Source organism: Protopterus annectens, chromosome 2.part0 (genome assembly GCF_019279795.1).
Source record: "Protopterus annectens isolate FY-2018-M chromosome 2.part0, PAN1.0, whole genome shotgun sequence".
NCBI lineage: Eukaryota > Metazoa > Chordata > Ceratodontiformes > Protopteridae > Protopterus > Protopterus annectens.
The window spans coordinates 1,430,208,676-1,430,236,222 of record NC_056728.1 but is presented as its reverse complement, the minus strand read 5'-3'; the positions used below and the strand labels follow the sequence as shown (position 1 = coordinate 1,430,236,222).

Sequence of the window (27,547 nt, the reverse complement as noted above, 5' to 3'; positions counted from 1 at the left end):
CAGATCTCTGGCTAAAGTCACCAATTTCTGAGCAGCTCCAGTAAACTGAGTGCAAACCCATGCAAACACGACACTCAAATAGAAGCGAAGTTCAATGATTTTAAACAAAGTAACCAAAGGGAAAGCCCAAGACTGAACTCAGATGGATCCTTAGCTGCACATTTCCATCACAAGGGTGTGTGTGGGGGGATGCCTTCTTAATGTAAGATGGCTGGTTTTAATGCTCAAATTATATCAAACAGTCTAGATTCAGCAAGCCTGAATCTAGCCTATGCTTTAAAATGCAGAAGTACTAGAATTTCAAAGTGCATAAAATCACAGCCACAACAGCAAAAAAAAAAAAAACAGTTTAAATAAAGCAGCAGTTCAGTAAAATGCTCCAACAAGAGTTCATACCACAAATCTTCCTAGTGAGAAATAACTGGTTTGGAACCCTAGTGCTTAAACCAGAACAAAGACACTTAGAATAACAGGTACAGTAAGCCTTCACTAGCAATTCCCAACTTGGAAGGGTGTAGGCTACACTCTCCTGTCACAAGAGTCTAGACCATAAACATTCCTAATGTAAAATAACTGGTTTGGAACCCAAGTGTTTAAACCAGAATTAAGACACTTTCAGAATAACAGGCACAATAAGCCTTCACCCAGCAATTCTGGCTTAGAAGGGTGTAGGCTTTCCTCTCCTGCCACAAGAGTTTAGACCACAAATCTTAATAATGTCAAATAACTGGTTTGGAACCCAAGTGCTTAAACCAGAACAAAGACACTTAGAACAACAAGCACAATAAGCCTTCAACCAACAATTCCCAGCTCAGAAGAGCAGCAGCTACCCTCTCTTCCCACAAGAGTTTGGACCACAAACCGCCTTAAAGTAAAATACCTGGCCTTGAGCCCAAGTGCTTAAATCAAAACTAAGAGGCTTAAAATAACAGTTACAATTTAATCAGGCTACTACAAGCAGTAATAAATGCAGCAGAATAAATGCAATTGAACACTTATAAGAAGAAGCAGCAAAAGCAAAATAAAGTAACAGAGTAGGAAGAAACACAAATACAGTAAAAGCAGCTGAATAAAGTGCATTTTTTTAGTTAAGTAGGAAAGGAGGAAACAGAAGACAATTCAAGGTTAAGAAACGAAGGGGGTGGGCCTTCCCAAATGATCTCTCTGTACTCAGTAGAATGAGTTGATGAGATGGGACTGGGAGGAGTGTCCAAAATCAAGTTTATACTAGGAACTGGCAACTGAAAAGCCACCAAGTTTAAGAATACAACAACAATTGGTCCGGTAGTTGGGAAAAAATAAAATGAAGACAGATTAGCAATATTCAGGCATAGTACAGCAAGCAAGCCAAACAAACACTCCAGCTAAATAGAGATGCCTCCAAATATTTTTAGTTAAATAAGAAATGCTATTTCTCAGCTCCTCCCACTAATTAATGGATGTTATTTACTGTATGCAAAGGAATTCTTTACTAACTTTTCTATCTGACTCCAGCCAAGCCCTCTTAAAACTCCAACAGAATAGAAAACTTAAAACAAAACAGATGTAATACTAGAAAAAGATAAAAAAAAATAGAAGTAACCGAACCTTAAATGAAAAATTTCAAATCAAAATAAAATGCAGACAGAGATCAACTATATTCAGGCAGAGTACAGCAAGCATAGTGTTTGCATAATCCCCAATGCAGCAGTCTTGCCACATTATTGTGCCGTTCAGTGTACATATGCTATTCCATAAGTGTATCACACCCAGCAAGAAGCGGTGTGACTGTTTTCAATTCTTTTTTACAGAACCTGCATTTTCCATGTGTTCAATGGACTTTGTAAACGAATGGGCATGTAGTCCACTATCCTAGGCTGCCATGGTTAAACTTTCACCTTTTGGTTTCAACTCACCTGTTCTTAACCATTCCTGCATTGACTCCTGATCAACATGAGGCTGTTCCAGGAGATCACTACAGTTGCCACTATATTTATGGCTTTTCCACATTTCTTTCCTTCACATCTGATCCTTCTGTTTATATTCTTTCTTTTGTTTTTTGGCACATGTGGTTACTGTCTCATTTTTGTCTACTTCTGGTTTGGTTTCCATTTCTGCTTGACACTGGAGTGCTTCTACTAAATTAAGCAGAGAGGTCATTTTAGGCTTCCTGTCCTCATGCTTTCAGGTATGTATACAGTCCCACAATTGCAGATTTATACATGAAATCAGTTTTGAGAAAGCCCATACCATACTTCAGAGCAAGGAATATATAATCTTAGTATATATATCATTTGATAACCGTTAATCATTTTTAGTGTTTTCCTGTCCAACTGATCCAATACCTTTTGAGCCCAGTCAGTCACACCAAAACTGTAAGTTAGGACAGGAAGAGCAAATTGGTTTATAGCTTGGGCTTTATTCCTAGATGTCAGAGCTGTTTCCATTATTAATTTCAGTCTTTTAAAATATTCCTTAATGAGTTTTGTTCACATTTGTTCTTGTTTTATTGTCAGTCCTTCATCAATTCCCAAATGTTTTTATACACTCTCTTGCTCAAGTTCCTTTATGTCGCATTCCTGTTGCAGACTGATATTTTCTTGGTACTGCAGCCTTCCTGCTTTAAACATTGCCTTTGCACATTTATCAAGACCGAATGACATTCTTATGTCATCTAATACAGTTTTAATCACTTGCATTTGTGTTTACAGCTCTTCATCTGAATAAAAATATATTTTTAAGTCATCCACAAAAAGTAGATGAGAAGGTCTTTAAGCAAGGTTGTGTTCTGGGAGCCAAATTGTAATCATGACCTAATCTGTTAAGTAAACCATGTAATGATTTAAGGGGAAGACAAAACAGAAGTGGTGACAAAGAGTCACTCTTGAATTATTATCCCTGGGATAATAATTTTCCCTGTGTAATGGTTTAACTGCAAAGTGGTTTGCCACTGCCTCATAGTCTCTGTAATGTAATTGATCAATGTAGGATATATCTTTTTCATATGTAAGCACTCCTTTGTCCATGAATGTGGGATGCTGTCATATGCTTTTTGGTACTCTATCCATGTCATACTTAGATTCTTCCCCTTTTTGCAATTCTTTATCATAACTTTATTTAGCAACAAATGATCCTTTGTTCCACATGACTTTCTTTTGTTACCCTTTTGTTCTACTGCCATGCCGTCAAATGTTTTTTTGTAATCTATTCATGCCATACTTAAATTCTTCCTCTTTTTACAATTCTCCATTATGTCTTTATTTAACAACAAATGATCCTTTGTTCCATTTGACTTTCTTTTGTTACCCTTTAATTCTATTACCATGATTAAATTATCTTCTAAATAACTATAAACTCTGTCTGCATCAATTGCATTATGTAGTTTTTACATTGTCAAAGGGCAAGTTGTTGGTCTATAGTTTTTAGGATGGCTTACAGGTTCACTGTCAAGTAGGAGTGTCATTTTTCCTGTTGTTGTTAACCAGGTTTTTGTCTGCTTGGGATATACATATAAGTAATTCTTACTCAGGGCTAAATCTTTTCATAAACATGTCACTACTTTTAGTTAGGTACTGCATATGGCTATGGTGTTTCCATTTAGGAGCTTTTCTTAATTGTGTTTCAATTTCCCTGGCTGCTACTTTATCGCATTTCATAGCCCATACATTTTAACTCCTTACTGTTTTAATTTTTCTACCCATTCAGCATCTTTGTTATGTTCCACAGGGTCTTCATAAATATTTCTCAAAAATGTGTCTATTTCTTCTTTTTTGGTGGTGTTTCTGTTACTTATGTTTTGTTTCCCAGTTTTCTGTGGTTCTGTTACTTTTGTTTTGTTTCCCAGTTTTCTATTAAACTTTTTGAGTCATCAAAGAATTGATTATTTTGCTCTTTTCCTTTATATTTATCTGTATATCTTCTACGTTTTTCTGCCTGTGCTGATATATTTAGTTTATTATTTGGCATAGTTTATGGTAGATCCTGGTCTGTTCTGATACTGTGTGTTGTTTTATCACTTCTGTCCTTCTACGTATTTTTGCTGATCTGCTCCCTCTTCTATATTCTTTTAACAGTTGCACTTTTGGTCTTAGATGCTTCATAGTTTTCTCTATTTAGTGCTTTCATGATGGCATTTTATTCATTCTCTTCCTCTCCCTTATTGCTCTACGTTTTTATGGTAAGACTGTATATGTTATTAATTTAGCTGCACAGTAATATATCCTATTTACCTTGGTTATACCTCATGAACTTCTGTTAAAGTCTTGATTACTGTGTTAATCTTTTTTATCAGACTTCTCACATTTTGGGTGTTATTGACTTTATGTATTCTATTTCTTTCATCAGTCTTAATATATGTATCCATCTCTATTAAATCAAGCAGCTCTTCCCTTAGATCATTTTCTTCCAAACTGATAGCACATTCTTTGCTCTCTGCTTCCTAAGAGCATTCTACAAAATGTTCAAGAACATCTTCCTATGACATATTCTCTTTAGTTGCATCCTACATCATCTGCTGCTCCTTCATGTGGGAACTCATTGGCCCATCACTCCACAGCATTGCCTGTGTCCGAGTTGCCACTGTTTCCTCTCCTTTCCTTGCTGAGAAACTCTAACTGAACTTTTGTACAGTTTTCCTATTAAAGACTTCAAAGAATCATCATCTGGTAAGTCATCAGACGCTTCCTGCTCCACCTGTTTCTCCTTAGTTTGGGGACTCGTTCCATCCTGCTGTGACATTACCTGTGTTGTATTTTCTATAGTAAATCTTTCACTTTTAGGCAATCCATAACTTCAGTTTTGTTTTGTTTAACTTCTACTTTACTAATCCTTTGTTCTACTTCCTCCTTTGTTTTTCTGTTTTCTGTATTGTTAAATTTTCCATATCTAGGTGCCTTTGCCAGTATTTCTCTGCATATATCTTTGGAGGTACTTTTTTGTATTGATTAGTTTCTATTCACTTTGCATAAATATTGCACCATATCAGATCTCTTTTTCTTTCCTATGCCCATGTTTCCTTTTTATACCTTTGAAAAATTTCGAGGTTTTCTTCTTTACATTTTTGCACTTCATCTGTCACTTCTTCTTCCTGGTATCCCACAGTTTCTTTGTCTATGTAATGTTTTTCATGGATCTGTTGTATTAATAAATGCAAAATTACATTTAAAGCTTTTGACAGTTTTTCTTGTGCAAGTATTTTTCTTTCCTCTAATTTCTCTCTTAATCTATCTGGAAATTACGGGCTTCTTGCATAATAGCAACAATACATCATTTTTTTCTTATCTTCAATAGTTCACTCTATCATCGTTATAGCTGTTTTTGGCTTATCAGTTTTTGTGATTTTTCTGGACTGCCACTTCCTTCTACAACAACCCGTCCCCCCCCCCCCCCAAACCTGGACTAACTTCACCAGTGCATATACTGGGATTGGGCACTTTTTTATCCTGGGTCCTGTGCAACCAACATTTATTTTTTATTGTTTAACCTACTTCTCTTGCTATATCTTGTATAAAATACAGTCCATATATCTTTGTTGCCTTGGTGAGATTTTTGTGAAAACAGAATCCATGATGTGAAGTTACTCACTAAGACTTGAGGATGAATTCATTTCCAGCAATAAGTCAGAATGAAAAACAGGGATAAAGCCTGGGAGCACTGGCACAAAACCAAAACCCCCTGAACTAGACAGAAATTCCTAGAACAAAGCAATAGAGTCAAAAAGCTAATAAAACAGGACAAATTCCAATACTACCAGTCTGCCCTAGACTCCTCCCAACACAGCCCCAAACAATTCTGGTCCTCCATAAACTCCATCCCCCACCCAGGTAAAGTCAGTACCCCTCCTCCTAACATCCCTCACTCCTCAGAAAATATTGCTACCTCATTCAACACACACTTCACACAAACCATACTATCACTAGCTAAACAACACAACCCCCCTCCCCTCCAACCCACACCTTCAACTAGTAGTCTCCCCACTGCCTTCTCTTTTTCTCCTGTACCTACCTCCAACATACAAAAACTCTTAACTAAACTTAAGACCACCAGATTAGCAGCAGACAACCTCCCAAGTGAATACCTACAAATTGCAGCTGATGCTCTGGCCTACCCAGTATCCATCTTGATTAACTGATCTCTGTCAGAAAGTTACATTCCCACACTGTGGAAAGTATCACATATAATTCCCCTCCACAAAGGTGGACCCTCCACAGAACTAACCAATTACCACCCCATAGCTATTCTCTCTCCACTCTCCAAAATACTAGAGAGATGCATACACTCTCAGGTCTCAGACTACCTCCTTACTAACAACCTACTTTCCAATACTCAGCATGGTTTCTGACCAAACCATAGCACCACCACTGCCTTACTCTCCTTTACTAACACTATCCTTCAGCATAAAACAATGGCTATCTCTCCTCTGCTACTTTCCTAGACCTATCTAAAGCATTTGACATGGTCCCACACAAACAACTTATCTCTGTCCTCAATAACCTATCCTTCTCTCAGTCAGTCACCAACTGGTTTCAGAGTTACCTGTCTGACCACCAACAATCCGTTGTATGGCAGAATGACATATCTCCCCAACTACCTGTCTCCATAGGGGTTCCCCAAGGATCCATCCTTGGACCCCTACTCTTCTCTGTTTTCACCAATAATCTAGCCTCTGCCACCAAACATGGCACACTCATACAATACGCAGATGACTCAACCATCATCTGCTCAGCCCAGTCCCTACCCAAACTGCAAAATGTCACACAGAAAGCCTTTTCCTCTGTTGAAACTTGGTTATCCGATGCCCAATTAATACTCATCCCAAACAAAACTAAACTACTCATCTTCCAACCCACCAAACATACTCAAAACAACTCTCACTTTAACATCACAGTAAAAGACAACACCACTATATACCCAACTGAACACAACAAATTGCTAGGAGTGGAAATAGACAATAAACTAAAATTTGACATTCACATATCCATAACCATAAAAAAAGTCCACAAAAAACTAAGAGCGTTATACAGAAATAAGCAACTTCTCACCAAAGCAGCAAAGATTTCAATAGCAAATTCCCACCTTATCTCCGCCCTACTTTATGCCTCTCCAATATATACCAACCTAAGGCAATGCGATCTAAACAAGCTAGAGACCTGCTACAACAAAATCGCCAAATTCGCCAAAGAGGCATCCTACCGTAGTCACCACTGTCTCTCACTTGCTGAACTGGGCTGGCTTGAACTCCCTCACCTCCTTCAATGGTATCAACTCTCACTCGCCCACAAACTAGTAAACCATCCACTAAATGTCCCATCCCTCCAGAATCTACTCCAACCCTATCGCACCACCAGACCACTAAGATCCAGCAACAAAAATCACTTGCAGATCACTAAAGCCAATAACTCTGCTGGTGAAGCACTATTCTCTTGCACCATAGCCAAATTATGGAACTCCCTCCCACCCACAATTACCTCCATACCATCATGCACCCACTTCAAAACTTTACTAAAAGCACACGTAAAAACATGCTGGCTATGCCCTTGCAACTCCCACTCCAATATCACCCACCCCATCCAACCACTACCTTTCTTTCCACTCCACTAACTACCTTGATTATAGCAAGCTCAGATGCTCATAAGCCTAGTACTTATTATACAGCAGGAACTTCTTATTGTAACATTTGTTAACGTCTGTTATGTACTTCACAGATAAAGATTCTAGTTGTCTACTGATATACTATGTTCTTCATCTGTAAATATGTTGTAAGTAATTGCTATGTTAAATTGTTACTCACTATGTAATCCAATGTAACTGCTGTCTGTTTATTTTAACTGTGGAGCTTTTCTCCCCGGGCCTCCGCTGAAAATGGACTTATGTCCAGTCGGACACTTCCGGTTAACAAATGTAAATAAAATAAAATAAATAAAATAAAAAAAATATATCTTTGGAGGTACTTTTTTTGTATCGATTAGTTTCTATTCACTTTGCATAAATATTGCACCACATCAGATCTCTTTTTCTTTCCTATGCCCATGTTTCCTTTTTATACCTTTGAAAAATTTCTAGGTTTTCTTCTTTATATTATTGCACTTCATCTGTCACTTCTTCTTCCTGGTATCCCAACGTTTCTTTGTCTAGGTAATGTTTTTCATGGATCTGTTATATTAATGAATGCAAAATTACATTTGAAGCTTTTGACAGTTTTTCTTGTGCAAGTATTTTTCTTTCCTCTAATATCTCTCTTAATCTTTTTGAATATCTTCTATCTGGAAATTCCAGGCTTCTTGCATAATAGTAAGAATACATCATTTTTTTCTTATCATCAATAGTTCACTCTATCATCGTTATAGCTGTTTTTGGCTTATCAGTTTTTGTGATTTTTCTGGACTGCCACTTCCTTGTACAACAGCCCCCCCCCCACCAAACCTGGACTAACTTCACCAGTGCATATACTGAGACTGGGCACTTTGTTATCCTGGGACCTGTGCAACCAACATTTTTTTTTTTAACCTACTTCTCTCGCTATATCTTGTATAAAATACAGTCCATAAATCTTTGTCACCTTGGTGAGATTTTGTGAAAACAGAATCCATGATGTGAAGTTACTCACTAAGACCTGAGGATGAATTCATTTCCAGCAATACTACTCTCCTTTTCTTGTTGATTTCATCCTCTTTCCATTCTGTCCAGTGTGGGGGACTGAATATTCCTTGTAGCATCATGGATGCTGTTGCTGTTGCCAGAGAGACATCTAAATGTCAAACTGTTATTGTAAGCATGCTTGACAAGGGAGTCACCTGTAACCAGATCATTTCTATTTGTACTTGAATACGTAATGATATGTGTGTGTGTGTGTGTGTGTGTGTGTGTGTGTGTGTGTGTGTGTGTGTGTGTGTGTGTGTGTGTGTGTGTGTGTGTGTAGGGCAGGGTCCTGTCCACAGCCTGGTATTTTTTTAGGTTGTGTTAGTGTGGTGATGTTGTGTTATGAAGTTTATGATGAGACTTTATCTTCCTAATTCTAGGGTCTGGGACAGTATATGGTAGTTTGGTGTGCTCGTACAGATATATAGATGGTATTGTATGGTACTCCAAGACTGTACATTTTGGTGCAACTGTGTCCAGCACATTGTGTAGGTACTTCCACCTCTCACAGATTATGTCATGTATGTATGTATAACAGACATTTGTTGTCAGTGAGTATCTGGTAATTCCTACATGGAAGGAACAAATTGATTTATCATTCCTGTCGTGTAGTTGGATCATGTCCTTACAGTGTGTGAAGTGCTGTGAAATAAATATTCAGCAACTTAGGGTGTCATAAGGGCAACGAGGTTACAATAATCTTCCAAGATCAATTGGTAGTTGCTTATTTTTTTTAAATTGTACATACTGTAAATACATTATCTCAGTAAAACATTTTCCATGCTGCCTGTTACCAATTAATGTTCTCACCTTCCTTCTCATTACAATTCCTCTTCCTCAGCTCAGTTATGTACTGTCATCTCCCCTCATCACCCTCTCCCAAAATGACACTAACACCTCCAACACCCCAATTATACTAACATTAGTAGCATTCTTTTCAATTGAGTATTTATTACTTATTGTAGAACACATTATTATTAAGGCCAAACTCCTGTTACGATTTTATTTGTACAGTAGAGGGTCAATTATCCGGAGTAATTGGGACCAAGGTTAGTTTGGATAATGAAACTGTTCAGATAATCAAACATACTTTGAACTGGATAAAAACCTTCTAAAATCTTGTTTTTTCTGCACTTGGGAAATACACTTTTCAGCCATTCAACAAGTTTAATGGACAATAAAGAATATTTTTCACACACAAGCAAGCTACAAGTTCAAAAACCATGCACAAGCTAATACGTATAACATTTACATATTCAGACTTTATGATTTTTCCTACCAAAAAGTTTTGGAAGACTGGGTTTAGATAATTAATGTTTTAGATAATTGACGTTCACGTAATCAACTCTCTACTGTAATTACATTTATTGTACAGTGTTCAAGCTACCTACCTGTATAATATGTGATTTTGTTTCTGATATGTCTGCTGTGCCATGATGTTCATCGTGTTACACTGCTGCAGTCATTCCACTTGGGTTATCCTGCCGTCAGGCAGCTCCCCAGTCGGCCTGAGTTCCTAAGTCTTGGTCCAGCGTCTGTTGCTGTCGCCTCCTCCCTGACGTCAGTGCGATAAGATGCAGCTGACGCCATTTTCTTCAGTCTTTCTTGCCACGCGGTGCCCAAAGCAAAAGCAGTTCGCAAGTGCCGGTCGGCCGTCTCCTGAGATTTTCATTCCGAATCCAGAACCGAAGTCTTCTACAAAGCTAAGTACCCCATTGGGGAAACTTTTTCTTGCCTCAGACCAATGTCAGTAAAAGTTAATAACTGTATTTCTTGTGGGAAGCAAATACCTCATAAGGATTTCCATTCCTATTGTATCCCATGCCTAGGCCCTGACCACGACGTCACTGGTTGTCGGTTTTGTGCTAGGTTTAACAAGTGCACTATTAAACGCCGGTTTGATTTTGCCCGACATTATTTTGGTAGAAAATTCAATTATACCATGCCGTCGGAACTTCCGACAACCGGAATACACAAAAAGCGCAAAGACAAGGATAGACATCCGAGGCCCAAAACTGACGAAGAAGCCTCTTCTAGGCCAGTTGCCGGTTCTCCGGTTTTCAGCGAGGCACCTTCGCAGCCACTGATGACCGCTTCTGTAGAACCTCAAGCCGCCTCTGACTCCCATGTGGAGATGGCTGGGCCTTCAGATGCACAAGTTCTTCAGCCTACCGAGACTAACCTTTCAAAGGGATCTGGAGTAGCTGAGCAATCCACAGCTACAGAGGGTGTCTTCAGACCTACTCAGTTAAGCATTAAACCCACAGCTAAGTCTAAGCCTTCTTTAAAGTCAAAGAAACAAATACAGCATTCCCCAGGACAGGCCTCCATGCCTAAGAAACAAATGCTCAAAATGGCCGAAGACCTAATCACTCTGATCAGGGGGTCCCATCCCCCTCCTGATAAAAGGCCTAGACAGGATGCAGATTATGACTCATCTGACCAGGTGTCCATCTCTTCTGATTCATCCTCAGACCTATGATACTCTTTCCCCCTTATGAGGATTCTGATGCTGAGGAATCAATTCCATCAGCCTCACCGCCTGAGGACTACTCCTTTGGGGAAACCCTACATACCATGAGGGAGCATTTCCACTGGGAAGGCCAGGATTATTCAGAATCCAAGAAAAGGCTCAGAGACTTCCTTTTATTACCTCAACACAGACCCCTTGCTATTCCGCCAGTGTTAGATATTGTGGATGATGTGTATACTGAATTCAGCTTAAATCCTGATTCCTTACCGCCAGCTCCTGTTAAACCTGACAGATACTACAGAGTCCCTGACTCACATAAATTTCTGTATAAAAGCCCTGTAGCTGACCCTGAAACTATTTCTCAGGGACCCAAAAGAGTTAAGGCCTCATCAGCCAAGAATCCAGTTCTCTCTGACAGAGATTCCAGAGCATTAGACAGATGGGGAAAGAAAGTATATACGTCTGCAACTTTAGCAATGAGAGCCTTAAATTGCCAGTTTCACATGTTAAATATCAGCAATTTTTACTGTCTCAGTTAAAACAAAAAATGCTTCCAGAATCAGATCCTCCTAATTTTAAAGAAATGCAGGAATTATTGCATGCAGCTGAACAAGTGGGAAAGCATACTTTGCAATGTGGTTTTGATTCTCTAGAGGCCTCCTTCAGAGCAGCAGTTACAGGCTCTGTCATTAGAAGACATGCTTGGTCAAAAGAACATACGTTACCAGATCATGTTAAAGCAAAATTATTGGATACACCTTTGCAGCAGGATGTGTTATTTGGAGTTAAGGCAGAAGAGGTATTAAAGAAAATGGAGGATAAGGCAAAAATCTATGCAAACGGTGAAGGATTTCTTACAGGTTCAGCCTCCTAGATTTAGCAGAAACTGGCCAACTAAGAATTGGTCCTTTCCAATTACAGACAGACCTCAAAGGGGAAGATACAGACGTCCAAGAGGTAGAGGTCAAACACAAGGTACTTACAGGCCTTGACAATGGGTTGCATCAGGCCAGAAAGAAGGGGAAGACAGGCCCCAATCATATAAAAAACAGCTCCAATGACTTCCCACTACAGCTGCCAAACAAATCTTTCTTGGCAGCCCCCTTGGGAGGAAAACTGGCACTCTTCTACCACAATTGGCAAATGATCACCAAAGACAAATGTGTTCTCAACATTGTATTTCAAGGTTACAGGTTCCACTTTCACACTCTGCCAAGGTTAAAAGGAATGCCAAACCTGCCACCAAATCAATGGGCAGAGGCTCAAAAACAAATTACAGCACTCATGGATATGAGAGCTATTCAAAAGGTACCATCACAGGAGCAAGGACAAGGATTTTACTCAAGACTCTTTCTGGTACCCAGAAAGGACAAAGCTTGAAGGCCTATTCTAGATCTTTCATCTCTAAACACTTACCTGGATGTTCAGAAATTCAAAATGTTGACATTACAGCAGCTTCTTCCCATGCTGGGCAAGAAAGCTTGGCTCGTGACGTTGGACCTTAAAGAGGCATACTTGCATGTCCCTATCAGGCAAAACTGCAGAAGATACCTCAGATTCATAGCGGGTTCAATGCACTACCAATTCTCTGCACTGCCCTTTGGCTTATCTACTGCGCCCAGGGTCTTCACAAAGTGCCTGCCACCAGTAATTGCATTTTGCAGACAGAAAGGAATTCAAATTTATCCGTACCTGGATGACTGCCTGATTCAAGCAGAGAGCAAGGACATTCTTCTAAAGCATCTGGCGTTTGTAAAAAAGTTATTAAGTTGCCTGGGGTACACAGTAAATGAAAAGAAATCAAAACTAGTGCCCTCACAAGAGATTATATTCCTGGGTGCCAGCTTGAACACAACGGCCCAGATGGCTTATCTCACGCCAGACAAACAAGGACAACTGACTCAATACTTTCAATTGATGGCAACGAAGACCCAACTCCCTGCAAGAAAAATTCTGCAGGCCTTGGGTTACATGGCATCTTGCATACTACTAATTCCATATGCCAGACTGCATATGAGGAAACTACAATGGTACCTAAAGAATGTATGGTCTCAACACTGTCAAAGTTTAGAAACAGTTATACCACTAAGCCCTTGCCTTCAACAGGAGTTTCAATGGTGGGCTCAAGCTTGTCACCTCAACAAGGGACAGCCTTTTACACAACCCACAGCCAGGCAAACACTGACAACAGATGCATCGGATTACGCCTGGGGAGCACACATGGCAGGAAAATGTATTCAGGGCACGTGGCCTGCAGAACAAAGGCATCTTCACATCAATCAAAAAGAGATGCTAGCTGTACAAAATGCCCTTATAGCTTTCAAGGACCTGCTGCATCCAGGACAACTACTACTAAAGACAGACAACACCACAGTTATGTGGTACATAAGCAAGGGGGCACTCATTCCTACCCCCTATGCAGACAAGCCATGACCTTGTGGAACATAGCTATAAACCTTCAAGTTCATCTGCAAGCACAATTCCTGCCAGGAGACAAAAACACACTGGCAGACGACTTAAGCAGAAACATCATGGATCCCCACAAATGGGAGTTGAATCCACAAATATTCAGAATGTTAACACAGAAATGGTGGAGCCTGGACATAGATCTGTTTGCATCCCCAATAAACTGCCAGCTACAAAAATTCTGCACAAGGAGTTACCATCCACAAGCATGGAAAGTGGATGCCCTCTCACTCAGCTGGGAAAACCTACAAGTATACGCTTTCCCACCACTACCTTTCCTGCCAAAGGTACTCATAAAAGACAGGCAGGAAGAGCCAAAGATGATCCTGATTGCACCAGACTGGCCACGCCAGCACTGGTACCCAATCTTAAGGAACTTAGCACAAGAACCACCCTGGATTTTGCCTCAAATCCCACATCTGCTGACTCAGCACAACCCACAAATACTACACAGCCAGCTAAAGACCTTAAACCTAGCTGCATGGAAGATTCCTTAGTCAAGCAAGCAATGCCTCTCTCCAAAGCTGTTATGGATGTCATTCTGGAGGCCAGAAGGCCTAGCACCAGGAAAGCCTATTCGGATAAATGTAAGAGATTCTGTGCCTGGAACCAAGCTCACAGCCTTGACCCTCTTGTCCCAAACATTCCTCAGATACTACAATACTTTAACTGAGATGTTGGACAAAGGACTCTCCTTCTCATCCATCAAGATCCATGCCTCAGCTATCTCTGCTCATTACAACATGGATCCACCATTTTTCTCTAATCCTCTGTTAAAACAGTACCTCAGAGGGGCTAAAAACATAAGACTGCTCTGTAGAGCACCTACACCAACTTGGGACCTCAGCTTTGTTTTGGAGAAGCTAACTTTACCTCCATTTGAGCCAGCCAACACAGCAGAATTAAAATATATCTCTTGGAAAACTGCTCTGCTCCTGGCAATAACATCAGCACGAAGTGTTTCAGAATTACAGGCACTAATGGCAGTGGAACCTTTCCTCATTTTCCACAAGGACAGGGTGTCTTTAAGAACTAGCCCTACTTTTATGCCAAAGGTGGTATCCAGTGTGGCTCTAAACCAAACTATTCACCTGCCAACTTTTTATCCTAAACTACAGAATAAAGGGGAGAGACTACTGCACTCTTTGGACATTCACAGGTAGTTATGCTTCTACTTGGACAAAACCAAAGCTTTCAGAAAATCTGAGCAATTATTGGTAGCATATGCTGCAGGAGCACAGGGAAAAGCCATTTCAAAACAGACTATTTCAAAATGGATAGGACATTGTATACGTTTCTGCTACACATACCATGGAAAACCTGTTCCTAGCAGCATTAGAGCTCACTCCACCAGGGCAACAGCCACTTCAACTGCCTACCTCAGGGGAGTACCTACCAAGGATATTTTGGAAGAAGCAACTTGGAGTTCTGTACATACCTTCACCAAGCATTACCATCTGCCTCTATACTCTAAATCCAGAGCTGGCTTCGCCACTGCAGTGCTGCAGGGCCTTATAGCCACCCCTAATGCCTTATAGGATCAGCCACCCTTCCTCAGCTTTGGGATTCTACCCAAGTGTAATGACTGCAGCAGTGTAACACGATGAACATAGTACAGTTTTGTACCTACAATAAATGTAGATGTTCGAGTGTAGACACTGCTGCAGTCCAGGTTACCCTCCCTCCTTCCCCTCTTACTGGCTGGTACGTACCAATGTCTTCTACCCTTACTACCTATGGGGATATTTGCTGGTAGCTGTAAGTTGTGTTTTGCTTATGTATGTTTTCTTAGCAATTGGAATTGCCTACCTATTTAGGGGCACCTGACATCTGGGGCAAGAAAAACTGAAGAAAATGGTGTTGGCTGCATCATATATACCCCTGTCGCACTGACGTCAGGGAGGAGGCAACAGCAACTGATGCCGGACCAAGACTTTGGAACTCAGGCCGACTGGGGAACTACCTGACGGCAGGATAACCCAAGTGTAATGACTGCAGCAGTGTATACACTCGAACATCTACATTTATGGTAGGTACAAAACTGTACTTTTACCAGTTACCTCCTACTGTGCTTATGTATTCCATGTCTAAGTCCTGTACAGCACAGAATAATGCCCTTACAAGGAGTTTGGCATGGCTTAACAATAATACTTGTTAGCCAGTAATGACAAGATAATCTTCAAAGTGTAGAGTGAGATGGAGCATAAAACAGACTGTAGTCCAAGTCCATTTTCAGTATCTTGCATTTATAAAGCTCATAGCATGCTAGTACTGTGCAATGTGCAGTTCTGTGTATCATAGTCAAATGGACTACAGAGGTATGTAGGCCATGGCAATTTAAACTGCAAAGAGATCCAAACAGCCAGTCAATAAGAGTCATGTACTGCTCTTCCTGAGGCCCACGATTTTGTCCAGGGCACAAGTTACTTCCTCTTTTAGATTCATAGATATTCCATGGCTGTTGTGTCTCATGACCATTCTCAGCTTGCCAGCATCATCCCCTCAAGCTGTACCTCTTTTCTCCAGCAGGACCGTACTGGTCAGTCCTGGAGTAAATTTGTCAATAACCATCCAGTCATCTAGCTTATGTTTAAAGCAATATAATCAAATAAACAACCTTAGTTTAGTGTAAGCAGTTAGAGTAGCAACAGTAACTGTAACTCTTCCCATTAAGTAAAATAACAGATTTTTTTTATCACTTCCAGGGGTGGTAGATAGATGTGGATCCATATTCAGGTTACGTTCAGTGGTTGCAGTCCTGGCAGGAGACCTGTCGAACAGCTCTTTGTAGCCCATCCTTCTTCTTCTTCTTTTTCTTTCGGCTGTTCCCATTAGGAGTCGCCACAGCAGATCATCTGTTTCCATTTCTTCCTGTCCTCTGCATCTTGCTCTGTCACATCAACCACCTGCATGTCCTCTCTCACCACATCCATAAACCTTATCTTAGGCCTTCCTCTTTTCCTCTTACCTGGCAGCTCCATCCTTAGCATCCTTTTCCCAATATACCCAGCATCCCTCCCCAGCACATGTCCAACCCAATGCAATCTCACCTCTGTGGCTTTGTCTCCAAACTGCTCAGCCTGGGCTGACCCTCTAATATACTTATTCCCAGTGCAAATCTTAACATCTTTAACTTTGCCACATCCAGCTCTGACTCCTGTTTTTTTGTCAATGCCACTGTCTCCAACCCATATAACATAGCTGGTCTCACTGCTCTCTTGTAGACCTTCCCTTTCACTCATACTGGTACTCGTCTGTCACAAATCACTCCTGACACTCTTCTCCACCCACTTCACCCTACCTGTACTTTCCATCCAAAACAGATAAAAAAAAATTAAACCTTTTCTAGACTCAAACCCAGGGCTTCCATCTGACTATATAGTTATTGCTGCCTTTGGACTAACAATAAACCTTTTCAGCCAAAAAACTGATAGTTTCAGGCATGGGTTTCCCATGGAAGGCTAACTTAAATATGGGTGCATTAATCAGGGCAACATTTCTAAAGTTTTCCCAAATAACTTAATCTACACAGTTTCACAGCACCCCTTTCAACATTCATACGTCAACAATAGGGTCTTATTATGGTAAAATGTGTTTGAAGTCAAATAAAATACTTTATCCTCTCATACTTAACAAAATTAACTGTTCTAACTGAACACCTTCAGACAGTCCCTACAGATTTAGGAGACAGCATAAAGATGAAGAAACAAATAAAAATATTATGATTGAATGATTTTTTTTCATAGTATTTTTACATGCAGTCTGAGTACAACTCTCAACTGTCCCTATTTTGTAGGAATGTTCCTATTTTTAGGCCTGATCTAGGATGTCCCTATTTTTGGATTATGTCTCAGTTTACAAGCTTGATTTGCCTCTTCACACAATTTTATGCAGCCTCCTCATGACATGTGAGTTTTGAAGCTGTCTAGTTCACAGAAAGCCACACTATACAACTAGCATCTTAGTGGTAACAATAATATAAAGAAAGAGGGCACATCTTACAAATCCTTTTTTCTGAAACAAAAATAAGTGTGCTTGTGTGGTAGAATTTTGTGATACAGTCCATTAACGTATGCAGATTTTACACTGTTTCTTTGATAACATGCTTATATTTTCCCATTATTTTTGTCACTCTCTGTTTTTATAAACAGGTGTTTATGTGTAGTATCCAACATTCCTACTCAAATCAATAAGATTTATGTGATACTTGGTATTCAAATTTTATGCCAATTAGATATCCAGATTTTTAGCAGGATGTTCCTATTTCTTAGTGGCCTTTGTTCCTATTTTCAGTGTTTACAGGCTGAAAGGTGTGAGTCTGAGAGACAAATGTGTGAAGGGCTAGAGGCAACAGAAAGCTGCAAGAGGACATTATTTGTAGTTAATGTGATGTAGAGCAGAGTCATTGCATTGCTTGGTCTTGGTACAATGGGCAGGGTGCCATTGTCCATTGCCTGGTCTTGGTACAACAGACTGGGTGCCATTCTCCATTGCCTGGTCTTGGTACAACAGGCAGGGTGCCATTTTCCATTGCCTCATCTTGTTACAATAGGCAGGGTGCCATTCTCCATTGCCTGGTCTTGGTACATTCTCCATTGCCTGGTCTTGGTACAACAGGCAGGGTGCCATTCTCCATTAACTCGTCTTGTACAATAGGCAGGGTGCCATTCTCCATTGCCTGGTCTTAGTACAAAAGGCAGAGTGCCATGTTCTCACTGTATAAATGCTCAGACATAAGCTGTCACTTTTCATTAGTACACACTGGGTTGGAGTTCCCTTGTTCCACTTTATAACTGCTCAAATTTTAGTTAATTAACTTCTGCCATATGATTACTGTACTACAAACTACATCTTTCTATATCTGAGTCAATTTGTGTTGTTAGGCAGAGTCTCTGCAATAACTTAATTTCCACACTAGAGGTAAGGTTTTCCTGCTCTTCTCTGTAGTTCGTGTTACGTTTGGCAGCAGGGGCATAACTGGCTCATCTAGCACCAGGAGCCATTCCTTGATATGGTGCTCCTCATTACTGAGGAGCAAAAAAAAAAAATATATATATTGGTCCAACGTCCAAGATCTGGTGGGTGGTGCTGCTAAAATGTAGGAGCTGACCAGGTCCTGTTTCTATATCCTACTCTGCCCCTCTTCAGCTGAGGAGCAATTAAAAAAAAGAAAAAAGGGTAACTGCAGTGACCCATGCAGTGGGGTATCTAGTCAGTACAATGATGGGTAATGAAAAGAACAAAAAAAAAACGAAAGAAAAAAGTATATGTCACAAATCCTGAGTTTTTTTTCAGTTTAGTTACTGATCTGTAGTACTGTGGAGTCAGCAAGTAGAAGAGCAGGTGTAGGGGAAGCAAGATTATAAGGCCGTGGGTCCAGTAAGGACGGAGAGATGGTCAAGCTAAGCCACAAGGAGCAAAAATTAGACAGAAAGCAAGCACTGAAAATGGGTTTGTTCTTAAAATGTGCAAGATAAAATGAACTCAGGAGGAAGCAAGTAGCAGCCTGGAAATAGTCATCCTGCTGAAGTACATTACCATGTCATATATTTATTTATTTATTTTTTTGTATGGGAAAGCAGAAAATAAGCACCTGTGTCATGACAGTGACAGAAGTCATTCAGCATTGGGCAAATCATCAAAATGTGGCAGTGACAGGTCATGATGTGTCTGCTATGTAAGAGAAAGAGGTGTTGATGGAAGTCATATAGATTTAGAGGTTGATGACACTGTGTTCCTCTTAAACTAAATCAAAGGTTCCTTCAGTTCCTAGTTACTTTGTTAACTGAGTTGAATCCCTAAATACCAGTAGCATTGTTAAAAAAATTAGGGAAAGCTGGTGAACAAATATCTCCTTGGAAGTTGTGGGCAGGTATCGGTGACATTTTATTTTTACTACACGCATAGTTTATAGACATTACTATTTAAACAGCCATGATGAGTTGTTAGCTGCTAATTTCATAATGTTTTCATTTGTGGTATGAGGCTTTATAGCCCTTTCAAAAGTAGTTGAACTTAAATGTAAGGTCCACAGAAGAACATTTTTTCTTGAACTGTCTCAGATGTGTGGAATGCCTTTCACTGGAAAGTGCTCGAAGATGTGAAGGAGTTCAGTGGGAAAACATTTCATATAATTAATACATGGACTAGTAGCCATATCTGAGACACTTACTGCTGAACTGTAGAGATTTTCGCAGAATGACCATGATTTTGGCCTCATATGTTTGGTCTGTTTTTCATAAAATTGTGGTTTTTCTGGCAAATTAATGGTAAATCATTAAAGAATGAAGTTAGAAAATAATGACAAACATTTGAGTTTCAGGCTTAATATCCTTCAGAAAGTTCATGCTAATGCAAAACCTGTTTCTAATTTTATAAGAGCAATATTTAAAAATTGTCCCTATTTTTGGGCCTTTATCCCACTTTTATTTATTGATTTGTACAGATTTCTTGATCTAAGAGTTTGAGAGGTATGCTGAGACCATATTGTTGTCAATAATCAAAGAATAATCATTTTTCCTTCCTTTCCCTGCTCACCCTCCTTCCGTGTATTATTATTACTATTATTATTGTTATTATTATTATTATTATTATTATTATTATTATTATTATTGTTATTATTATTATTATTATTATTATTATTATTTCACTTTGTTTGACAGGAAATTCTAACTGAACAAAGTCCTCTTTCAGTGGATGCCCAGAGAGAAAAGTTTACAATATATACATTTGCATAAGCTATAAGTAATATATTTATATATTACTCATGATTATATAGTTTAACAGGAGATCACCATGTTACATACACTGTATAGTACAGACACCACGTTAAGCTCAGATACATCTACAGAACACAGCATATACACTGTGTAAATCTCACATCAATGGAGCATTCACCATTATTTTTACAGTGTACATACATATTCACACTGTGATATTAGCACACAAACAACAGATAAGGCATGTGCGTATTTTATCCAAACATGCTAATTGAGCCCCATAACCAGGAGATTACTTTAATAAATGTTTGAGAATTAAGGTATATTTGCTTTATTTGACTGCATGATGTAGGGAATTAGTTATGGGGTTAGTACAAGCTCAGTACTATTATTGTGAAAAGTATGATTTCAGTGGGATTGTAAATTGTAGAAGGGATGTTAGAATAAGAAGTGGACTTTGTAATGAGGCTGTTACAAGGGTGGGACTGTTTGCCTGAGAGGTACATCTTCGAAGAGATCAGAAACAGTAGACAAGATGCAATATTTCTGATATTTGCTTGGATTGAGTTCCACAGTTTAGCAATGTATACATAGTGCAGGCAGGCGCCATTATGATTTTTAGATTTTTAGAAGAGTACTAGGTGTTTAGTGATTGCAGTTCTCTGTGGGTGTGTCCGCAAGCTTAATAACTCGCCAGTAGCAGGGCATCTTTCTGGGGTATGAAATGTTGTGGGCAGTCTTAATATGAGAAAAGGCTAGTAGATAGTTCATAGATATAAAAAAACAAGAACAATGAATAACTCCAAAATGAAACTAAAAGCCAGATCCTAGTGACATTTTTTCTGGGTTATGTGAAGTCTATCTTTTTTTCTTTTTTTTAAGTGCATGTTTCTTTAACAAACTTATTTTGTGGACTCACACTTGATGCAAATGACATTGTAACTGGAAGCTTTGATTGGTCTTGATTAATCGTGTGACTGGGAGAGGAAGTATTTAAATGTGAGCATTTCTATTGATTCAATTTTCATGTATTCTGATGAAGTCGTAGTTATACTCAATGAAAGCACTAAATATTGTTTTTCATACAATAAAGTCTCCTGTAGTTTTTACTAGTGGTCTGTGGGATCTGGATTCTAGTTTCATTTTAGAAGTAGATAGTTCCTGTCAATTAAGAGACTGAAGTGTAACACTGAAGTATTTGGTTAATGTGGCTACTTGCAAACTTGCAATGTTACTATGAGACTTTTCCAGTCTAGCTATCTGAGAGGACTGTATGTTAGTGAAAACTGATGAGGTATATAGGAGGTGGGGGGGATTTATTCTGAGCTATAGTCTTCTATGCATATCCTGTTAGGAATGTTTTCTCTTTATAGAGAACTCCTAGTTTATACTTAGTTTTTTGAACTACATGCTGGATGAGCTAATTAAATCCAAATCTATGATATTATTAGTATTATTATTCTTATTAGTTTTGTATTTTCACTAACCCATTTCTAATATTTTAGACTGATAATATTGTTTAAGTCATTATAGTCTGATTGTTCGTTTGGAGGTAAAAATACCATTAATTTTGTTTTATTTGAATTTAGTTGTTTAGATTACTCAAGAAAGTTTTCACATTTTTGCAGAGGAATTCTGCAGCTCATCTGGGAGCTGTTTGATTGAAGAGACAGGCATATATTAGTGCAGTGTCCTAAACATGTTAGATTAGTTTTGCTGGGTGAAAAACTGTATGTATTTATTTTATAAATACATTAAAGAGTAAAGGCCCTAGAAGCCGTGGTGGTGCAGAGGTAGGGTTGTCGCCTCACAGCAAGAGGTTCTCCCTTTCGATTCTCGGCTGGAGCACCTTCTGTGTGGAGTCTGCATGTCCTCCCCATGGTTGAGTGGCGTTCGAAAGACATGCGTAAATTGGCATGCCTTCGTTGAAGTTTGGGTGTCGAGCTGGCACCTTAAAAATCTACTGCCAATCATTAGCGGACCGGAGTTCCGCTGAGGCGACCCCTAACTGGGAAAAGCCGAAAGAAGAAGAACAACATTAAAGAGTAAAGGCCCTGATATTGAACCTTTTGGCACACCTAATGCATTTTGTTGTTGAGTTGATAACTCATCAACCATTGTACACACTGTTAGCTGGCCGAGGTAACTTTGAAATCAATTGCTTGTATTATTTGTGAGGCCCAATTCCATGGGTCTAAGGAACAGAGAGGGGTGTGAAAGTGAATCAAATTTAATAAAGATGCAACAATTTTGCCTTGATTTTGTCTGTTATGAATATACTTTAGGAAAGTTAGTAATGCTGTTTCTGTGTGATGGCCTGTGGTAAATCCATGCTGTGTTGTCGAAATAACATATTCTTTAAGTAGCTGGTCAACTATATATGAACCCATTTTTCAAGTGTTTTAGATAGAGGAGACTAGATTTACTATATCTCTATAGTTTACTAGTTAAAGTGATTTGACACTTTTTATGTAAGGAGATAAAATAAGATTGTTTCCAGAGTGCGGAGTCTGTTCTTTCTAGGAAAATTGATTTATAAGTATGGATACTGCGTATGCAATGGTCTCTGCAGCTACTTTGAGATGTTGTACTGGCTGGTTATCAGCTGCAAGACAAGTGGGTTAAATTTTGTGAATATTTGTTTTATTTTTTATGTTTTTGTTATGGTAGTAGGAGTTGTGGTAAGGCTGTATGATCTGTGTCCATGTTGCAACATTTCTGTAGTATGAGTTACAAATGGATGCTATGTTATAGTTTTTCACGTGTTTAAGAGTAGGGCTGTTTTTTCTGTGTGTGTGTGTGTGTGGGGGGGGGGGGGGTTGTATTTATTAACGTTTACTATCTGCTGACCAAAAAGTGTTTTGGAGTTTTCCAGTGGTTAATCCAGTAAACTAGTGTGGTAGTTTTGCTTAAACTTTAGGATGGCATTCTTAGTTAGGTTTCATAAGTACGAATATTGTTGCAGACTGTTTATTGTTTTCTATATGCCAGTTTTTCCATGCTTTATCTCTGCTACACATTAGTTTTTTCATAGCTGGTGTAAGCCATGGTGCACAGTTTGATTTGCTACACATTAGTTTTTTCATAGCTGGTATAAACCATGGTGCAGGATTTGATTTGCTACACATTAGTTTTTTCATAGCTGGTGTAAACCATGGTGCAGGATTTGATTTGCTACACATTAGTTTTTTCATATGTGGTGTAAGACAAAGTGCAAGATTGGATTTGCTAGACATTATATTTTTCATAGCTGGTGTAAACCCTGGTGCAGGATTTGATTTGACTCTTTTCCTGTTATCATTATTCGGTCACATTCAGTGACCCGCAAGTGTGAGAATTCACAAGCACAATCTATAGTGAGTTTGTTAATTGAAAAGCTGCAGCTAACTGATCATCTTTTACCTAAGCTTACATTCTCATTTTACCACTCTGCAAATTAATTTGCAGTACCAGGTAATGCTTCATATGTTCTAGTAGCACTGTGGACTCGGAGCCAACACAGACACCATGCTTGGCTCATACTCATAACACTGAAACTTGGCATTACAAGGACCAGAACGCAAATAACTTGAGGTCTTCTGCTATCATGATCTGCATCTACTTTAATCATTCTGTGAAAGCCATCAGACTGCTGTGATAGATCCGTGTGCATCACATAATGCAGGAGGTCACTACTAGGGTGTAGTTATATGATAGCACAGATGCAACATAAACAGATTTAAGTACGTGGTGCAGACACCACTGTGAAAGAATATGTTCATATTGTCTTGGCCATCTGATGGAGTGTCTGAGATGTGTCCTGAAACTATTTGAGCCAGCTGCTTCTATGATGACTGACAGTGATGGGACGAATGTTAGTAATTACTGAACTGAATTAAATGGAACTCAGTTTACACTTCTATACTACTGATGACACTAATGGAAGCATTCCTTACTGAAAAAGTGGCATACGTGTGCAAAACAAAACAATGTTATAAACTGAACTTTCTTTTTAGGAATACCATAAAGTTATTTTTCAAATCAGATAATTTTAAAGACAGGATATAGACCAGAAGAATCAGTCCCCATGAGCCATAGCTTGTTAAATGCTACTTATCAAGATGAGCTGCCATGAATGATGGTTTTCTTTGCCAGAAGACAAAGAGCAAAAATGATGTTCCCTTGCATGATGACAAATATTCGTGGATGTGCTATCAGACACTGTTTAAGTGGCATCTCTACGACCCACAGTCATTGTATCCAAAATGGTTACAATTAGTAAGAGCAGATTGCAAATTTTATGGTAGATGATGGGCCATTTGCTCTACTGGAAAAAGTGTAGCCAAAATTAAATTATTAGTATTGACTGTGTGCCCCATTCGTGGCTAATTTTTGCCTAATGACTTTTGAATGCTGAGGTAAGCTTTGTAATACTGAAATGGAATAAGCAGGTAATGGAAAATTAATGAATGTTGCATACTTCACATTTAAATTTGTGCAAATATTTGTTAAGAATTGTTTAGTGGCCTGGTGCATGCCTTTCCACAAAAATCGAACCTTAAAATCTTTAAAACTAAATAGTTTTCTTAGGTTGTACTAGAGCACATCAAGCTGCTAACAGTATGTGCTATCAGTGACAATGAATAGGATGTGGATGAGGATGATGATGGTGACAATGCAGAGCTGATGCCAGTTGCAAGCTTTGGAAACTGGTTGGTGTGCTTGTTTTTGATGACAAACCTGATTCAGTAGATGTGTTTGTGCTCATCAGGATTTTCTTTTGAGAAGAACATAAAATCTCCAACCTGCTTGTCTCAAGCCTAATGTCATCATGCCTCACTTAGTTTTGCTGTTACTTCGGTAAAGCTACCTGGCAGTGGCAGCACTTATGTCTAATCATTCATTCATTAAGCTGACTGTCCCTGAGAGTGAGAACATCCCATGTTGTAAAAATTAACATCTGTTTGTTGTTTTGACTGCAGAGAGAGTAACCGTGCTGGGAGCAGCCATTTGTTCAGAAAAATTAGGTTTACAACACATTTTGATATCTTCTTCCCATGTGGGATAAGCACAGTAGATTCCCGAATTATATTATCAGTCACCATGGCAACTGCGGCATTGTAACTCTTGATTCAGTCCAGCTAAAATATGGGCATTACACTACTGACACCTACAGGCAGATGGAAGTTCAGTTTATTAAAGTACTTTGCCCTCAATATAAATCAATAATAAAACAGAAATATGAAACATAGACTTTAAAATGAACTATAACAATGTGCAAAAAACAATTAAGACAATAAAGACAATTGTGAGGTGATAATGCCATGTCATCAGATTCATGGTTAGGGATAGCCCGATTCACAAGTCCTGTACTCTATGCCATTACTCTGCCATTGAAGGGCTTCATACTATGTAAGAAAGATGTTACCCTCAGCAGAACCTTTGTTGTACATCATTTTAATGTGTGGGAAGCTAATTTACCAGTAGCAACCATATGGAAATGGTAAGTTGGAAGTCAATAGACCAGTAGTCAAGTGAGTTCAAGACAGTTGGAGATCTCCTTTTAGCCTTCATCTGCCTTGACAGCAAGTCAGATTTGTTTATTTCCTACTTGTTGACTGGATAACCCACTGGACACAATGATCCTGCTTAAAGAGTGATCTGGGAGCACTGTCTGATAAATGACTTGCTCAGAGTCACACAGCGGGCAAATGAAATGTGGAAGAAATGAAACCCTGTACCCTGGTGACAAGAAACAACTCTATAACAGGTCAGTGATTTAGTCCTCTACACTAACTGTCTTACTAAGCTGTGACCCTGACACTTACTGTGCCTTTAAAAGGGGCTTTTGTAGTTGTGCCCACTTATATGTTAAATAAATAAAGTAAAGGGACGCAAGGGGTGCAGGTGGTGGTCTCTACAGAGAAAGAGGAAAAGAGCCTGTAAAGGGGCACCTGGTTAGAGAATAGAGGCAGCAAGGCTAACTGTATAGAGTAAATAAAGGCTGATAGCTGGCATTTGTCTAATATTGTGAAGGGAGAGGGAGGGAGGGATGATATTTGGGATGGGCATGGACACATGCAGTCTTAGTTTAGGCATGGACTGTTAAAAATAGACATTGATCAATGACAGATTGGGATGGGGCTATATCAAAGTAGTCCATTCAAACTTTTATATGATCAATAGACATAGGTTTCAGTGCAGTATAAGTGGAGAGTGCATCTGTGTTCTGAAACAATCCTAGTAAAAAGCCTGATAATGCTTATCTTAGAGTAGTTGCCAAATAACATGGTAAACGTGAGTAACATTCATCCACCAGATGCAAATATGATCCATCCAGGAAGAAAAGAACAGAGAAAGTTGTTTACAATGGTATTTTACAAACACCCCTTTATCAAAGCATTGAGTTACAGATAATGGAGAGCAGGGTGTGGGTGTCACACAGCCTGTCATGGAAGTAGTAGCATATGGGTAAAGAGTCATTCCTTGTTGTGAAGCCATTGCTCAGCAGAGGATGCAGCATTTACAGGCTGAGTATGAAAACATCTTAATATTTAACCAGGAAGGTGGCACACGATCCCATATACAAACAAGAGTGAGAAATGTTAGTTGTAAGGCAGAAGAGCTTTACCACTTTTGGTATGAAAAGTTTAGGTTTTGAGTCAAAGAGCTGTTGAGACAGCTGTACAGTCACTTTACAAATTGATGTGCTTTCAAATAAAATGGCCTCTTAAAAGTAATTACTCATAGCCACAGTGGGTGTTTTTAATATAAAGTAATATGGTGTCCTAGGATCCCCAGACAATATTAATACTGTTGGTCTTGCTGAAGAGTGCTATCTGACCTCCTCATGTCAAAGATAACTAAGCAGTAAATGTTGCCACTGACAAGCATTAATCGGGGGGATGTTTCCAGCTTTTCTGCAAGGCCCAGGGCATATTTGATGCATTCAACACTTACTTAATGTGTATTTCTTGAGTTCCTCTGCTTTCTCTTGAATCAGGTTTCTCAGGATTTTATGGCCAGCTGGCATGGGAAATTTGATGTTTGGAATGTTTTTAGTTTATAATGCATTGGCATTTTGGGGGAATTCAGTAATGCTGTCTGCAAAACTAGCTGCTTTACAATGCAAACATGAGGCAAGCTTTCACATAGTTTTGAAACTGCGTTGCAAGACAGGACTCTAGAAGAGAGTTGTTTGGTCGGAACAAGTTAAGCACAAGGCAGTAACTGGTACAAGTAAAGATGTTTGCTTGGATAAGACCTCTTTCAAGTGGGCAGCAGTACAAAACCT

At 39.2% G+C, this 27,547-nt stretch overlaps 1 protein-coding gene across 1 annotated transcript in view; it reads left to right on the top strand.

The window, feature by feature from the left end:
- The window catches only part of SYNPO2 (synaptopodin 2), a 936,240-nt gene that overhangs the window by 465,203 nt on the left and 443,490 nt on the right, over positions 1-27,547 (top strand). The gene's annotated exons all lie outside the window — the stretch shown is intronic.